The 14,099-nt window shown below is 41.3% G+C and overlaps 1 protein-coding gene across 3 annotated transcripts in view; it reads left to right on the top strand.

Annotated features, from left to right (window-relative positions):
* Window positions 1–14,099, top strand: part of LOC144607836 (F-box/LRR-repeat protein 20) — a 109,356-nt gene that overhangs the window by 44,940 nt on the left and 50,317 nt on the right. The gene's annotated exons all lie outside the window — the stretch shown is intronic.

Here is a 14,099-nt window from a genome sequence, read left to right as displayed (position 1 = left end):
CGATAAGATCCCCTCTCATCCTTCTAAATTCAAGTGTATACAAGCCTAGCCGCTGCAGTCTTTCAACATATGACAGTCCCGCTATTCCGGGAATTAACCTAGTAAACCTACGCTACATGCCCTCAATAGCAAGAATATCATTCCTCAAATTTGGAGACCAAAACTGCACACAGTACTCCAGGTGCGGTCTCACTAGGACCCTATACAGTAGGACCTCTTTGCTCCTATACTCAAAGCAGTAGGACCTCTTTGCTCCTATACTCAACTCCTCGTTATGAAGGCCAACATTCCATTGGCTTTCTTCACTGCCTGCTGTACCTGCATGCTTCCTTTCAGTGACTGAAACCTTGAACTTGGCCTTTTGCCCTTCTCTTTTAGTTACCCTATTTTCAGAACTTTGTCTCTTGAAGTTGATCTGGGGTTTTTGGTACATTTCTGAAAAAGTATTGAACAAATTGTTTAAGCAGCTACTAGAAAGTTACTGTTTGAAATGTAATAAATTGGTAAGTGAAAACTTGAACTAAAGCAAGCAAAACTTATTTTAGAGCTTCATCTGTAATTTTGATGCTTAATCAGGTTTGGTGGTAAAACATTATTGAATTGATTTAATTTTCAGGAGCCTATCTATCATTGTATTTAGTGGTATTTGTAGCTTTTTTTTGTCTCTTTTACACAGCAATTCCTTAATGAGAGGCAGTCATAGAGTCGTACAACATAGACACTGGTCCTTTTGCCCAACTTGCCCATGCCAACCAAGGATCCCCATCCATATGAGTTCCACCTGCCTGCATTTGGCCTTTATACCTCTAAAACTTTCTTATCCATGTACCTGTCCCAATGTATTTTAAATGTTGTGAGAGTATCCGCCCTGATTACCTCCTCTGGCAGCTCGTTCTAGATACCCACCACCCAATGTGTGAAAACGTTGCTCCTCGGGTTCATATTAAAAGTTTCTCCTTAATTATATCAGCCATAAATCATTTTTTAGAAGATCTACTTTTTCCAGAATGGTAGAATAAGTAGAGATACTTTACCTTGTTTTTAAAAAAAATCTCCACAAAGTAAGAATTTAATACACATCTCAACTACCCCTTTGAAGTTTGCAGTTAAATTGCTTTTCTTGAACTACTGCATTCTGAGTGGTGTAGGTTTTGTACAATTAGATTGCTTGGCCATCTCAATGGGGATTTGGGTTTGGAACTTCGCAGCCCATTCTATGCAAGAATAGCAGAGAGCACAATAGGGACTTGGTTGTGTTTTTTAATCCCCATCTAAATTTTGTGATGGTAATTACTAATCATTAACTGAATTTGTGTTCCCCATCTAACTGGTCTGTTCCTTTCCATTACTAGTGTAGCAATTTAACAGCTTCATTGAAGTTCCTTTCATGGTAATTTATCTGTGCAACTTCGTGAAAAGTGGCTTCTGTCACCTGGGATTGCTAATTGTGTGCCTCCCCACTGTGACATTTGATGAATGCCATATAGATTCTCCATCTAACCTCCGTATTGAAATTTGCTGTAATTCACTTAACATTGATTTTGTATTTTGAGTGATTTAAGAATAGTTTCTTTCTAATGCAACAAACAATCTGCTGAAAAAACTCGATTTATTCACAAAATGCTGGAGTAACTCAGCAGGTCAGGCAGCATCTTGGGAGAGAAGGAATGGGTGACGTTTCGGGTCGAGACCCTTCTTCAGACTGATGTCGGGGGTGGGACAAAGGAAGGATATAGGTGGAGACAGGAAGATAGAGGGAGATCTGGGAAGGAGGAGGGGAAGGGAGGGACAGAGGAGCTATCTGAAGTTGGAGAAGTCAACGTTCATACCACCGGGCCGCAAACTGCCCAGGCGAAATATGAGGTGCTGCTCCTCCAATTTCCGGCGGGCCTCACTATGGCACTGGAGGAGGCCCATGACAGAGAGGTCAGACTGGGAATGGGAGGGGGAGTTGAAGTGCTGGGCCACCGGGAGATCAGTGGCGTTAATGCGGACCGAGCGCAGGTGTTCAGCGAAGCGATCGCCGAGCCTGCGCTTGGTTTCGCCGATATAGATGAGTTGACATCTAGAGCAGCGGATGCAATAGATGAGGTTGGAGGAGGTGCAGGTGAACCTCTGTCTCACCTGGAAAGAATGTTTGGGTCCTTTGATGGAGTTGAGGGGGGAGGTAAAGGGACAGGTGTTGCATCTCGTGCGGTTGCAAGGGAAAGTGCCCGGGGTTAGGGTGGTTTGGGTAGGAAGGGACGAGTGGACCAGGGAGTTGCGGAGGGAACGGTCTCTGCGGAATGCAGAGAGGGGAGGGGATGGGAAGATATGGCCAGTGGTGGGGTCCTGTTGTAGGTGACGGAAATGTTGGTGGATGATATGTTGGATCCGCTGGCTGGTGGGGTGGAAGGTGAGAACGAGGGGGATCCTGTCCTTGTTGCGAGTGGGGGGATGGGGAGCAAGAGCGGAGCTGCGGGATGTAGAAGAGACTCTAGTGAGAGCCTCATCTATAATGGAGGAGGGGAAGCCCCGTTTTCTGAAAAACGAGGACATCTCGGAAGCCCTAGTCTGAAACACCTCATCCCGGGCACAGATGCGGCGTAGACGGAGGAATTGGGAGTAGGGGATAGACTTTTTGCAGGGGACCGGGTGGGAAGAAGTGTAGTCCAGAAAAAACTCAGTGGCTTGAAGCAAATGTGTGGTAATGTGCCAATGTTTTGGGTTGAAACCCTTTATCAGGACTAAGAATGGGGAGGGAAGAGCCAGTGATAATGAGGAGAGGTGAATAGTGAGACTGGGTCCAGTGGGTGGACAGAGGAGTGAAGGATGACGGGTAGATGGTGCTAGGTGTGGCAGGGGTGGAGTTGGGAGAATGAAGTAGACTAGGTTGGAGGAGCAGCACATGATTCTTTCATTGCAGGGCTCTTTGGTTCCCAGGATGGAAGAGGGGAAAGAAAAGCAGACCAGTGAGTATGAAGGGAGTGGTCCCCGTGGAGGATAGAAAGGGGTGGGGAAGAGATGATGTGGCTGGTGGTGGAATCTCGTTGCAACTGGCAGAAATGCTGAAAGTTGATACGCTGGCTACAGAGGCTGGTGGGGTGAAAGGTGAGGATTAGGCAGCTCTTCTGTTTGGAGGGAGATTGGGTGAAAGCAGACTCTTCAGGAATGAAGCAAATACGGGAGAGGGCACCATCAATCATGGTGTGAGGGAAGCTATGTTTCCTGAAAAAAAAGGACGTTTTAGATTTTGTGGAATGGTAGACCTCACCTAGAAAGCAGATATGACTGGGAGAAAGGGATGGCCATCTTGGTGAGTTTATCGTGAACAATTATCGTGAACAATGGTAGATAGTTTGTTTTTTGAGATGGAAAAAGTGTCAGAAATGGTCCAAGTGAATTTGCGAGATGTTGGGAGTTAGCAGCGAAGGTGATAAACTTGATGATTCCATGTGGATGTGGGAGGGAGCACCAATGCTATTGTCAATGTAAAATAGAAAGAGTTGATGGTGGTACCAGAGAAGGTTTGGAACAGGGATTGCTCCACGTAGCCAATGAAAATACGAGCATAGTTGGGGCTCATGCAGGTTCCCATGGTTATACCTTTGATTTGTAGGAAATGAGAAACATCAAAAGAGAAGTTGTTCTGGATAAGAACAAGTTCACCCAAAGAGATGGGAATGTTGGTGGTAGGAAATTGTTTGTTTTCGGGATCTCTAACAGTTTTAACCTTTTAACCATTGATGTGCAGATAAATTTGTGGGTCAAAATTGAAAAAATCTGCTTGAGGTTGGGTAATCTTGAATACATCTGAAAACTCGAGTTAAGTTGTGGTTGAGTTCTGTTTGTGGAGGTGGAATCAAGCAGTACTTTATTCTGCTTTTTGTAACATTCTGTGCCACAGTCTTTAAAAAATGTATATCTTGATTTCAGAGATTTTTCCATAATTCTGTGTAATGTTAACAAAAATTATATGCCTTCAGAAGAACTGGAGCTTCTTTAACAAAGATTTTGTGCAAAGTATTGATTTGAGATTTACGAGATTATTTTTGATACTTTGTTTATTTCACTCCCAAATCCTAGTGCTATTGTCTGGGTGCTAATGTTGTAAATTCATTCTTGGATTTGATGTAATTTTGGTTTCTGCTTGAGTATTTTCTTGCTGTTTTTTTTTGGCCCATACTGAGGTTCTATTTGCTAAAAAAAATTATTTAGGGCTAGCCAAAGGACATTGGGATTGTTCCTCTGGCTTGACCTCAGCCAGATTTCAATTAATTAACCTTTAATTTTGATAGTGACTTACTGTAGGCATAATACAGCTCCTAGGTATATTCAAATAGTAGACAAAGGAATTACATAGTAAGGTATTTGGGAAAACATCTGTGACCTAATGGCACCTTCCTGCTTTTAATTATGATGTAGTAAGAGGTTGTAGGGATATTTATTTCCTTGGTGTTGATAGCGATTTGAGTCTATTTAAATCATGGCTTTTGTTTTTGGAAAGCCCAGAACTTGGGAATTTAAAGAAACACAAACCAATCTGTTTCTATGATTTTCTTCTAAAAACATTCCTTGTTCTTCGCAATGCCAGTTACAGAAAATAATTTGGGCAGGAAACACAATTGAATTAAGCACCAGGTAATTAAAACATTCAAAAACATTTTTTTTAGCTGCGAGTCGAAAAATACCACGAAGTATTTTTGTGTAATCAAAGCTATTGTACTGGAGGCAGTTAGGAATGTACATTGTGCTAGTGTGAAAGCTTTGATCATAAACATGCCATTTATAAATAAGTTGGGCCATAAGTGTTGATGCAAGCGGAGTCGTCTGTCATTGTGTAGCAAGCTCATGATTCGCCAAAGTTCACAGCTGTGATCTCTATTAGATATTGGCAAAGGCTTGTCTTCCATAATGCACACTTGTGGCTAATTCAATTGATGTTTATATATTCTAGATAAGATGCACAGGCATGAGGCATGAAAAGTCTAATGAGAAGTCTATGATTTTTCAAAAACATTCCATTGAGACTTGTCCATAAACTTTATGGACTGAACGTTCATCACAATATACTCTCCAAAAGTAAAGTGCTATTTTCAATAGATGCCTTCCTGATCATCTGCCATTCATGTTTTTTATTTGGTCTGTGGAAGAAAGTTTGTGAATGGTTGTATGAAGGAAGCTGGTTAATGCGTTTCAGGACAAATAACAATGTTCCAGGACAAATTAATGAGTGAGTGGAGTAAAACCCAAACTTATTTTATGTTTCTTTATGATTGATAAGGCCTAATCTTGTATCCAAATATTCCCATCAATTCTATTCTCCCCTTTATTTCTCTGTAACCTATTCCACTCTACATTTGTACCAACTCTGCACTCGTTCTCTTGCTGCCTGCCTACCTGGGGTGGGGGGGTAATATACAGTAGCTTCTCAATTTAGCAGCAGGTCTTTGGGATGTGGGAGGAAACTGCAAGAAATCAACATGACAACAGGAAGAATGCACAAACTCGGACAGCACCCAAGTTCAGGATAGAGCTCAGGTTGCTGAAGCCACGGAGAGTGGTTTCTCAAAGTTTTTAGTGCATAAGTAACTGGACGCTTGGTTCATCCTTGGTTGACCCTTGGTTCATCTTTATTTGGTTCATCTATTCTACCCGATTAGTCCATTTTATGTTTTGTATATTTTTTACACATATTCTATTATCAAGGACTGGGCAATGTGAGCATGGTCAGCATTCGTTGTTTACTCTTAGTTGTCCTTACGAAGGTGATGGTGAGCCACTTTCCCGAAACACTAGATTATTTCTAGTGAAGGTAGGTGCGTTCAGTGTAATGCAATCAAGAGAGAGCTAGATAGAGCTCTTAAGGATAGCGGAGTCAGGGGGTATGGGGAGAAGGCAGGAACGGGGTACTGATTGAGAATGATCAGCCATGATCACATTGAATGGCGGTGCTGGCTCGAAGGGCCGAATGGCCTCCTCCTGCACCTATTGTCTATAGGGAGGGCGATCTATATTTATCAGAGGTCCTTGGTGCCAAACCTGGTCAAATGCTGCCCTAATAACTGCCCTTGAGTTCTGAATTAGTTATTTGGTCCAAATTTGGTTTGTGATGAGGTGCAAGCAAAATCTAAACTGGGCTGTGGTGAGCAGGTTATAATTTATCTATTCTATCTGCCAGCACTTTGTTGTCAGGGAATACAGCGATTGGGTGGTAATTGGCCAGATTAGATTTGTCCCTTTTCTTGTGAACAGGACAGCGCTGGATCATTTCCCACATTGTTGAAAGGATGCTACTGCCATAGATGTATTGGACGAGTGTGGCTAGAGAAGGGACTTGTTCTGGAGTGCAGTTCTTCAGTGCTGCAAAAAACAAATGCTAGAAGGACTGATAAAGAACCTGGACAGGAAACTTTGACATGCACCTTTTGCTTCCCCAGATATTGCATGACCTGCAGAGTTCTTCCAATGTTCTGTTTTGATTCCAGCATCTGCAGACTTTTTTTGTCTTTAATGCTAGTGCTGGAGTAATTAGCAAGTCAAATAGCAACTCTGGAGAACATGCATTGGTGATGTTTTGGGTCGGGACCCTTCTGTATGGGCACATTTGCTTTGCAGTAACCAATCTGTCAGATGATTTTCAGTATCACATGGAATGGATTGAATTGTATGAAAACTGACTCAATCGTGAGAAAGTGCAGAGAAAGCAAAGAAGGAACATCTATTTAACACCCCTGACTAAACATGGTTGCAAATGCTTCAGCCTTTAGCACTCACATAATGGCTTCAGCCTTCATTGAGGCTGAGATATTCGTAGAGCTGTCCCTCTGGTTACATATTTAAAGGTCCATTAACATTTGCAGCTAGCTGTGGCAGAACGACAGCTTTGAGCTGATTCATTGATCTCGAAATTGCTTGGCTGAGTATTCTACATGCTGTCAGCCATTAAAATGGAAAAGACCAAGGGAGTGTTGATTGACATTTGCGGGATTTTTGAAGCTGAAGTTGGATTGTTTTTGACAAATCGTATATTAAGAAGAATTTTGAGCAATTGCCAGTTCAATCTAGTTTTAAGTAACCCTGCCCCTTCACCTACTTACTTCAACTCACTCAAATTTATATAATCTAAGATGAAGCTGAATGCTGGAAGCACTCTATTGATCAAGCAATATCTCTGCTAAAAGGAATAATTAATATTTCAGGTTGGTGACCTATAATCAAATGAACTCCTGAGGGAATATTGCATTGTAGGAAATATTGTTCTTTGAATGGATTTTGAATAGATTTTATAAAAAACATGGTTGGATGGATATTGAAGTTGACTGGCCATTTTGTAAGAGGTTCTCGTGATGTCTTGATCTTCATTCTTTCCCTGAGCTGCACTGTTCAGTATTCGGTGATACCGTTCTGTATTTGGAAAATACTCCTGTGTGCAAATTAGCTGTCACAATTGCACCTCTGGCCACAGTGGCTGATCTTGAAAATGATGAGCACGATAAATAGGACATTATGACAGTCGGGATAAGATGATGAATGCAAGATTTGTTTTCCTTTTGGCTAGTAGTAGCGCACAAATCTGTGTGAAAATGTGAAATATCCAGTGCCACTTAAGTGAAGAAAATCAAATGAGAAATAAATGAAAATCTGCTGAAGGCGATTTGAATGAGAGTTTGGGATTGGAAAACTTGGAAAAAAATTCTATATCATAAAATGTATTGCTGAGAAATTACCATTTTGCATACCTTGCCTATGCCATTCCCTTTGTCGATCTACACTAATTCCATTTTCCCACGTTAGGACTTTTTCTATGACTGTTTATCTAAATGCCTTTTACACAGTAATTGTATCTGATTCCTCAACCACTTCTGGCAATTTGTTTCCGAAATCTACCTCTGTGTAAAAGCCTCCTCAGAACAACTTCAATTACCCAATTTAAACTGACACTCTCCTTTTTGATATTCTTTCCATGGGAGAAAAAAAAAAGGTTTAACTTTCTACCATACCTGTGACTATCATAATTTTGTATGCTTTTGTCAGGTCACCCCTCGTTCTTTGCTCCAGAGATTCCATTCCCAGCCTCTCCAATATTTCCCCAAAATCCTGCATTGTGGGCTTTATCCTGCACTGGATGAATTTAAGAGAGAGTTAGATAGAGCTCTCGGGGCTCGTGGAATCAAGGGATATGGGGAGAAGGCAGGCCCGGGTTACTGATTGTGGATGATCAGCCATGATCACAATGATTGGTGGTGCTGGTTCGAAGGGCCGAATGGCCTCCTCCTGCACCTATTTTCTATGTTTCTCTCCTGGTGAGATTGCATCTGTCAGTCTTCTATCTAACTTTCCATCGGATCTATATCCTGCTGCAGTCATAGACAGCGATCCTCGCTATCCATAACAATTGCTAACTTTCATGCTTTCTGCAAATTTAATCAGAACATTTCAGATGTCAGTGTAGGAGGTAATATATGGCAAATAGCAATGTTCCCAGCACAGATCTCTGCAGTATCCCACTAATCACAGTGGAAGTATCGTCACCTTGTAGACTGCAGAATTTCAAGAACGTGGGCAATGAGAGTGTACTGCACCACAGTCTTAACCTGGAAGAAAGATTGCGAGGTGATTTATAGGTTTTTAAGATGCTGAGTGAAATTAATTTTGTGTGTGAGCAGAGTTCAATGGATTGAGTGGGAAACATTTGGAGGAATTAGATGGGTTTTCTTGTAAAATTTATGGAAAAGCAATTTGGAGGGAAAATTGGACAAAGGCCACAGTGATGGAAGAGCTCAGCAGATTGATAGATTCTTGATTAGTACAGGTGTCAGGGTTTATGGGGAGAAGACGAGAATGGAGTTGAGAGGGAAAGATAGATCAGCCGTGATTGAATGTCAATGTGGTCCTGGTGAGCCAAATGGCCTAATTTTGCTCCTATCACTTATGAACTTAGGCCAGGCTGCTTGTGTGGGGGAAAATGGACAGAGTAAATTTCAGTTTGAGGCCCTTCTTCAGACTAATGGACTTCTATCTTTCAAGTAGAATTGTAAAACTTTATAGGAGGCTGATTTGATTTTAATTGAAATGTGATGGTTCTTTGAATTTTTGTGTGTCAGGTCCTGGAAAGACATGGAGATAAATGGGAATAACAAAGCAAGAGCCCACTTTGTGGGGAGTTGTCAGGAGATTAAATATATTCCATTGAGTTTTTGGCCTCTGTGGAATACATTTCAGATGGGGATTAAATGAGCGTTTCTCAGTCTAATATTTGGAGTGCTAAATTACTGATTAATCCCCATTGGGAATAATGTTGGTAATTCCTCAGGATTGCTTTTGAGTCTCTGGGAATTGAAGATTGTTTATGGTTGTGCAATGGAATTTAATCTTGGAAGATCATCACTGGAATGTTAAAATGCTTGTGCAATTTTTGAATTTTTCATGTAAAAAAACCTCCCATTTTTCAATCCTTGTCCCATTTTCCCCATTCTCCCACGTTCACAAGTTATAGGAGTAGAATTAGGCCATTTGGTTCATCGTATCTACTCCGTCATTCAATCTGCCTCCTCACCCCATTTTCCTGCCTTCTCCCCATAACCCTTGTCACTCATTCTGATCAAGAATTTGTCCATCTCTGCCTTAAAAAAATCAACTGACGGCCTCCATAGCCCTCTGTGGCAATGAGTTCCACAGATTAACTACACTCTGACTAAAGAAGTTCCTCGTCATCTCCTTTCTAAAAGAGATCCCTTTAAATCTGAGGCTTTGACCTCTGGTGGGAGGTCCTAGACTCTCCCACCAGTGGAAACATCCTTTCCACACCCTCTCTATTTATGCCTTTCATTATCCTGTAAGTTTTAATGAGGTCCCCCCTCAACCTTCTAAACTCCAGCGGGTAGAGCCCCATTGCTGTTAAACGCTCATATGTTAACCCACTTATTCGTGGAATCTTTCTTGTAAACCTCCTCTGGACCCTCTCCAGAGTCAGCACATCCTTCCTCAGATATGGGGCCCAAATTTGCCCACAGTACTCCAAATGCAGCCCTTTTAGAGTGCTCAGCATTACATTTGCTTTTTAGGACCTCAGCATTACATCTCATCCCCATTAATCAGTATATTTTACCTCGAGTGCTCCATCTATATCTGCACTCCACATTCTCACTGGTCTTCAGATAGAGTTTCTTCTGCATTTCCTTTTGAGCTATTTTTCGGCCATCAATGGATTTTATTTTAGCTTTCCTACAGGATTCAATTGCATTCAATCTTTTTATAGAATGTGATTTTTGTTGGCAAGACGAGCATTTGTAGTCCTTCGAAAGGTGTCACCCATTCCTTCTCTCCAGAGATGCTGCCTAGCCCGCTGAGTTACTCCAGCATTTTGTATCTATCTCAAGTATCTGAGAAGATTGGTAATAGTCATAGAGCAAAAAAGAGGAGTAGGACATCTCCTCGTGTGCACCAGGCCCAGGCTGATCTCCATAGAACTGTTGACTAGAGAATATGAAAGGTAAACTGAAAACAAATATTTTTTCAGTCCTGAATGACTGATTCCTTAATTTGAGGCTATGATCTCTTTCTCTAGATGCCCCATTAGGACATTTTTGCTTGGTGGTGAAGTGTTGCTTGTTTCAGTCCTTTTGTGTTGTTGGGTTTTCCATCATGTGAGAATAAACTTTTTTTAGGATAGGGTGGGTATGTCGGCTAGAGTCATGTACCTTGCTTTGCTTCTGTACATGTGCATATTCTAAAAGTGCTTCCTCATTGACTGATGTGCCCATCTCCTTTGATGAACTGTCAAGAAAGAAGACCTCCAATTACATTAGCATCTTAGCCATCACTTTCAGGATTACTTGTGGCATTTTGCAGCAAATTAATTACTTTCATACTCTAATCAGTGTTGTAATTGTAGATGATTCACGAAAAGCAATCTCTTTAGTATTGACCTTTAGTAATGTTGACAAAAATATTGCTCGGGGTCCTGCAGTGGTATCCTTCATACTTACTTGAGGAGGAAAGAAGACCTGATTTAATATTTCATCTAAAATAAAATTGCCACCTCCAGTTTTGCATTCCCTTTGGACTGCACTGCAATTACCAGCCAAGATGTATATGGTTGAGACAAAATGCTGGAGTAACTCAACGCGGCAGGCAGCATCTCAGGAGAGAAGGAATGGGTGTTGTTTCAGGCCGAGACCCTTCTTCAGAAGAAGTCTGAAGAAGGGTCTCAACCCGAAACGTCACCCATTCCTTCTCTCCTGAGATGCTGCCTGACCTGCTGAGTTACTCCAGCATTTTGTGTCTACCTTTGATTTAAACCAGCATCTGCAGTTTTTTTTCCTGTATATGGTTGAGAATGTGGACTTGAGCTGGGATGCAAATAGAGGGCTGTCAGCTGACACAAACATCATTAAATGGTTAGTCCTCCAAAATTAAATGCCTACTTTATTCATAGGCATGGTTTCTATATGCTGTGTAGCATTTTCTGCTGTGTGTATGTAGGATTTAGCATCACAATACTGCACGCATTTCTGGTGATTGACTCATTAAAGTGCAGGCCTGCCTGCCTCTGAGGATGGATATTACAAAACACTATTAGCGGAAGAATTTAGGAGCCTGCTCCCTGGTGTGCTCACCAATATTTATCCCCAAATTAACACCATCAAAACTGCCACTTGCGGGAGGTTCCTGTAATGAATTGATTGCCACATTTCCTAACTCACCAAGGTGGCAAAGCACTTGGGACATTTAATTTGTGACATTTTAAATTGTGAAAGCTAAGTTATTTTCCTCCTTGGGACTGAATTGACAAAGCCTGCTGAGCAGGGCAGCTGGGGAAATCTGAATCCTGCAAGGCTGTGGTGGAGACAACACTACTTGTTTGCATTTGTCAGTGCTGTTGACTGAGACATACTGTGCAGGCTTCATGTGGTGGGGAGCACTGATGATTGAAGAGTAAGAACAAGAGTACAGCAGACCACCCTTTCTCCAATGTGCCCAGGAGAACATTATGGAGAGAATGGGAGTAAAATTGTATTCATTAATATTTTTTTCAACAATAATAATAATAATAAACTATTCATATTCAATGCAGGATCTGCATATCTGGATGGACTACTTTATGTTGTAGGAAGGAACTGCAGATACTGGTTTAAACCAAAGATAAACACCAAATGCTGGAGTAACTCAGCGGGATAGGCAGCATCTCTGGATAGGAATGGGTGACGTTTCGGGTCGAGACCCTTCAGACTCTTTTATGTTTTATTTGTAGTTAGCGTGACTTGCTAAATTTACATGACATTTTTTCAGTGTTGCAAATATAACCCACCTTTGTGGATTAGACTAACTTTTATATTTTTCCTTAATTTATCCAGATTGCACAAACAGAAGCAATTGTTTGTAGAATTCTCTGACAGAAAAGGATTGCACTTGTTTACCATTAATTCAAGATGCGTGTTAGTTTACTAAGTTTTACCCACATTTTAACGTATATTTAACCAGTGAAAACTAGTTGTTATGCCAAATCTTAAGATCTTGAGACCTTAAGAACATAAGAAATTAGTTGGAGCAAGTTAATTGCCCCCAAGCTTGTTCTGCCTTTGAACCAAAGGTCGGTGGAGGAAAGCCACACACCTGCTAGTCTCAGTTGTGCCTGTTCAAGCTGTTAATATTGTAGACGCAAGATCAGCCTGCCTGAGAGTGAATTCTCAGAAAGCAACTGGTCCGGAAGGAGTCCCTGGCTGCGTCCTCAGAACTTGCACAGATCAGCTGGCAGAGGTATTCACAGACATCTTTAACCTCCAAATTGGGTTGTCATTGAGTAGTGAAGCATCAGGTAGTTCCTAGTTAGATGAAACTTGAGTTTTGTGTGTTAAATTGTTACAGATAGTCTTCTGCACAGCAACCACCGAGGTTGATTGCGTGTGTGGTTAATAATTGTGCTGAATCCACCTGTGGCGTGCAGCAGATACTTTAGTAATTTTTTTAATGATCCATTTAGTTTCATATATTCTCATTATTCTGCTGTGGAGGCCAAGTCAATGGATATTTTTTACGGCAGAGATGGATAGATTCTTGATCAGTATAGGTGTCCGGGGTTATGGGGAGAAGGCAGGAGAATGGGTTTAAGAGAGAAAGGTAGATCGGCCATGATTGAATGGCGGAGTAGACTTGGCCTAGTTCTGCTCCTATCACTTATGAACTGGTAATTAATTTTAAATTTGCATAATTATTACATGTGTGAGTGAATTATTTCCAGGACACAAGTGATTAGATTGGTGGAAATGTTCTCCCTCCCACTAGATCTTCCCATTGTGTGAGAATACATACCAGGCTTCCATGCTGGATGCTTGTTCCCATAGTGACAGGAACAGAATTTATAAATACTGTACTTGGTTTCATTCCTCCCTTGTGGACTCTGCTTGAAGTAATTGCAGAAAAGGAAACTATTTGCAGTTTAACCATATATCACCTACAAATCATTTTCAAGTTGTGCATTTGCTTTGTATTCTTGATATGACCTTAAAATCGAGTGATGCTGCCATGTCTGCTTCCTTTTTCATTTCTTGGCAATCTCTTTCTGAGGAAAAGAGAACATGTTTTTATTTGTTGACAGGATGTCTATGTCATTTTAAACTCAGAAGGTTCTAATTATTCACTGAAAGGTGCCTTGCTTTTGAAAGTTGAGTGTTGCAATTAGATTACACAAGGGTGGCAAATTTCCTTTTGGAAATAAGTGAAATAAATTGATTTTTGTGATCCAATAATTTCCTGGTCTTTATTACTGATACCAGCTTTGTATTTTGTATTTATTTAATTTGTGGATTTTGAATTTCCCAGCTTTCTTGGAATTCGAGAATGCATCTAGTTTTCGTCCCTTTATGCCACTCTGATAACTTTAACCAATATGTTATCTTACTTTTGCCTGCAACTGCAGGAGATATAACACCGGTCCCTATGCCTCCTCCCTTGCCTCCATCTAGGGACCCCTGTAGTCCTCCTTGGTGAGACAGATGTTCACGTGCACCTTGTCTAACCTCAGCTACTGCATCCGGTGACCCCAATGTGGGCTCCTGTACATCGGTGAGACCAAGTGTGGACGTGGCGACCATTGGCCAAACACTTGCGCGCGGTCC

The sequence above is a fragment of the Rhinoraja longicauda genome, chromosome 29 (assembly GCF_053455715.1).
Source record: "Rhinoraja longicauda isolate Sanriku21f chromosome 29, sRhiLon1.1, whole genome shotgun sequence".
Classification (NCBI taxonomy): domain Eukaryota; kingdom Metazoa; phylum Chordata; class Chondrichthyes; order Rajiformes; family Arhynchobatidae; genus Rhinoraja; species Rhinoraja longicauda.
Note: the sequence above shows the minus strand (reverse complement) of the source record. Positions and strands in the feature narration are given on the sequence as shown.